Source organism: Gekko japonicus, unplaced genomic scaffold, assembly GCF_001447785.1.
Source record: "Gekko japonicus isolate JY-2015 unplaced genomic scaffold, Gekko_japonicus_V1.1 scaffold816, whole genome shotgun sequence".
Classification (NCBI taxonomy): Eukaryota; Metazoa; Chordata; class Lepidosauria; order Squamata; family Gekkonidae; genus Gekko; species Gekko japonicus.
The window spans coordinates 703,931-708,699 of record NW_015159736.1 but is presented as its reverse complement, the minus strand read 5'-3'; positions in this window follow the sequence as shown (position 1 = coordinate 708,699).

The window sequence follows — 4,769 nt, the reverse complement described above, 5'->3', positions numbered from 1 at the left end:
CCAGCTGGCTTCATGTGGAGGACAGGGGACTCAAACCCAGTTCTCCAAATTAGAATCCACCACTCTTATGAATGATACCATGGTGGCTCTCCAGGAGACCTCTAGGGTCCACCTGGATGGTGGCAACCCTACAAAGACTTCAATATGTTCACATGATACTAGTGAATGAAAGGATTATTATTATCATTATTATCATTTTCCTTCCCATTATCATTACCATTATTATTATTAACAACTTCATTTATAGCCCACCTTTCTCATGGAAACTCAAGGTGGATTACAAAATATGTAAAGCAATTCCATCAGACAGCAAAGACCTCCAACAAACAATGCAGTGGGACTAGGATTACAGAGCTGGAAAACAATGCAAAAATCCTGCAAAACACTGCCTAGGGCAACAAAAGCTGCCTAAGGCATGACACACCATGATGAAGAGAAGGAGTTACAAAAATAGATGGTGGTATCTACAATATATATTGCAATAAACTACAATACTGTCCCTAATAAAAGAGATGGCCTGTGCTGTTCCATTATACTACCATTCTAATCCCTTTGTAAAAATGCCTTCCTGAACATTTCTGTTTTGAACATTCTGCAAAATAAAGAAGTGTGGGATTTTCCTGACCATCTCCAGAAGGCCATTCCACAAGGTGTAAGCTACCACATAATGTGCTTGAATGACCAGTTGCTGATTTTAACTATTTGCAAGGTAGCATAGGATTCCCAGTCCTCAGGTCCCAGCAGAGTTCCCCAGCTTTTGAGGGCTTTCAGCCAGCTGGCTGGTGGGGGGAACCCCCCAAACAGGGACATCATTGTGTAATGCCCCTGACACAATGACATCAATCAAAAGTGACGTCATCTCATTGTTGTTATCAGGGGTGATGCTCTAGTTTTTTAGGCAAACTCTATAGTTTTGATGGCAACAAACTAGAGCATCACCCCCAACATCGGCGACATGATGATATCACTTCTGGGTGAAGTCATTGTGTCATACACACAAAGCACGCATGGAAGAAAATCTCAGAAAGAATCCAGGAGCCCCCTGCCAGCTGCCCGGTAGGACGTGGCAACCCTGGGGTAGCACCTTCAAAAGGCTTTGTTCAGATAAGATGCCATGGCATGGCATAGTGGAAAAGGCAATCCTGCAGGTATGTGAGTCCAAGATCATTGAAGCTTTTGCCATGTTGTATATGAGGACACCCCCACAACACACACACACACACACACACACACACACACACACACACAGAGAGAGAGACCCTGCATTTCCTCTGACTTGACTGCCAGAGGGCTGGATATATTATCTAGTTTGATATCAAAGCAGGGTGCCCTGAACTAGCAGGAATTTCCTTGGATACTCTCACATGGGAGTATCCCAACTGCCAGGATGCTCCAGAGAGAGCACACTGATCAAAGGCACTTTGTCTGAAGTCTCTAGAGCTCCCTCACACCTGTAGCCATGAGGAATTGAGTCAGGTTTTCTGTACAACCTGAGGTCCATGAGGTTTTATCCCCACAAATCCTTGCTGAAACCACCAGACACACTCCTGCCCCCTGGTCCTTTGTTTCATCACTGCATCTCAATCCCTTAGTTGGTTTCAGTTTCAGACTTTTCTTCCGCCACAGAAATTCCCTGCCTTGGACCAGATTGTCCTCCTACCCAGGACTATAGCACATCAGACTCTTCTCTTCTGGGGCAGCACTATATAATTTCCCTTTCTCCCTTTATTTCCCTTAGACTTCTTATTTACACCCCAATTAGGCAACAACCAAGGGAAGCACACATAGAATTGTGTTACTATATTGCAGCATTGTATTACACTTTTGTTTCCCCTTGCAGTTCATTTTTCTAGCTTTGTATCTTGTTAAGGTTATAAAGATTTTCTTAGTTGAGATCTTCTCTCTCGTCTTTCCATGGTATTGTTCCAGAAAGGGATCTGTGTATTACAGTAGACTGAAACAACACCAAATAAATTAGCCAGTACTGTGTATGTGGTTCTATAGATGCAAAGGATGCTCTACACATGACACCTTTGACACAGGGATTGATCTGGGTAACACAGTAGGGGTTAATCAGTACACTGAACTGAATGTGGTAACTGATCAGTAAACCAAAGGTGTCTGAAAAATGAGTATGGCATACAAGTCTGATTCACAACCAATAGCAGTCAGGCTGTAGCACTCTGTACCAACTGGAGTTTCTGAGTTGTCTTTAAGAGCAGTCCCATGTTATAATGTACTGGGTTCAGACACATAGCAAATGATCAGCTCATATTTATTAGTGAAGTTCAGCTCAACTAAAGACAAACTAGCCGCATTTGAACCCTGCTTTTATCCATGCAGCACCCAACACCCAACACACACTCCACTCCTGTGATTGGCTATTTACAGTGTAAGAGTCCATCATAGGTCAACCTTAGGATCCGGGCAAACCTATTGGTCCGCACTAGGATCCGAGTCAGTGATTGTTCCAAATCCTGAAGGTGCGCTAGACCACATGGCTTCCTTAGCACTACGTGTCCAGACATGTCCATATCAATACATAACACATGTATAGTGCATTGCAACAGTCTAACCTCAAGGTAACCACAGCATGGACCCATCAGCCAAGTCAAGGTAGGGGGCCTGTGATGAATCTTTCTCACTCACACAGAGTGCCTACAGCTCTCCACAACCTCTCTCCTACAGGTTCAGGGTTACAGGCAGTGTGCCCTCTAAGCTGAGTTAGTGTGAGCTAGCTCACAGTTTTTTAGCTTCTGGCTCACACAATTTTGTCTTAGCTCAGGAAGGATGGCTCCAGAGCAAAGTAATTTATGCAGCAGCCAAATCACTCACTCACTACTGTAATGCCAGTAGCTCACAAAGCAGAATTTTTGCTCACGAGACTCCACAGCTTAGAGGGAGCATTGGTTACAGGTGGGTCAGGCCACCATGCATCACTACCCTTCTTGCCTCTTTTAAAATATATGGACAGCCATGACCATTTCATAGCCCAGGTCCTCTCTCTTACTCATAGAGACATCAATAGATAGAGTAGTCCACCCCTCTTAATAATCACCCCTCACTCAGAAACTGCACAGTTATTGGGGTTGGGGACCCAACCACTGCTTCATTCACAAACTACTCTGTGTGTGTGTATTTCTTTCCTTGTGTACAGGTCTTTGCCCACCCAAGCCAGTCCAGGAATGGGAGGGAATCCTGTACTTTTCAGTACATTAAACAACAAGCCAAGAGACAGTCTGTACCATCTCTGGTCTTCACAACAATTTGCCACCAGAACCTCTTTTCACTAGTCCCTGTCTTTCCTAAGGGAGAGATTCCAAACCCTTAGTTAGCATCTGGAATTTAACACACTAGCAATTCAATCTAGAGATGCACACTTTTTTACCAAGGTAGTGTATGGGGTGAGCATTTAGGCCACAGGATTTAGCCTTGGAATTCAGGTACAACATCAAAGACAATTTTAACAATCAGAGGAATCTTTATTTAGTACAGAGCACAGCAACAGACTATAAAAGATTACAAAAATAACAAAGGCTAGGGCAATTTGCCTTAACTACACATTAAAGATTCATAGTTACCAAGATCAGGATAGCATCCAAGAGTTTAAGATTGTCCATGGTGATAATCCAGGTAGCACCAAGGGATTTTGAGTAGGAATCCCATCTCTGTACACCATGTTCTCCAAGTCACAAAGCAACTCTTTGTCTCTCAAGAGGCAGCATTATCAGGCGCCATAAAACAACTGACAGAGGAGGAAGGGAGAGCTGAGCAAGAGCAAGAGAATCACTCCCATAGTGATCAATGGAATTATACCCCAATCTAATCGCAATCAGCTGTGGCCATTCAGCCAATCACGAGCAGCAGGGGTGTGTGGCCAATTGTTGGTTGCCATAGCAGCATGTGGGAATAGGTTAGACGTTTGGAGGCCCTGCCTGCAGTCAGGTGACCCAAGCTCCAGCTTCACCATGATGTACGTGACTTGTTGCAGAGCCAGGAGCCATCAGGTCTGGCTCTTCCACTTAGAGGTGTTAAAGAATGTGTGGTTATATGGCATGGCTATTTAGGTAGTTCAGGCCATTTGGTCTGCCCTGGACCATTTGGCCTGCAACAGGAAACAAGACACAGCATGTTATCAAAAAACATCACAAGAGAAGGCATGTGGATATAGAAAGCAGAAAGCAATTTTTCTATACACCTTGACACAACAAACAAGAGTTAACTTTTACTTTGGGTTTGAACATAATACTGAGGAAGGTCAGGTAAAGGTTACAACATTTCTTTTCAATTGAATTTTTGAACTGTTTCCCTATTCCAGCATTTGAGATCTTTGATTACAAATTGACTAATTCCCAGTCAGCTTTAAGCTGCTCTTTGCCAAAGCTTCACTTGGCCAGACACACTCTGTTCACTCAATGCTGATTTTCTAATTGTTGTGCCTTTCTTCCACAAGGCCCTCATTATCCGTGACTGGCAAGGAGCTGTCACACTGGGATTGGGATGGCACTATCACATCTCTGAAGGCCTGATCAACCACCCTTTCTGCCTCTTTCAGCTTCTTCATTTGAACTACCTTGGCCTCAAGGGAACAAACTTGCTCCTTTAAGGCCAGGAGCAACTTGTACTGAGCGCACACCTACAACTTCTGTCCAGCAGGCAGATAGTCATACATGTGACACTGTATGCAATGTGTTGGATAGCCCCCGACCCCTGCTGGGTTGAAGAACAGCAATAAGTGGTCTCCAACAGCAACCCTCTGAATCCTGCCC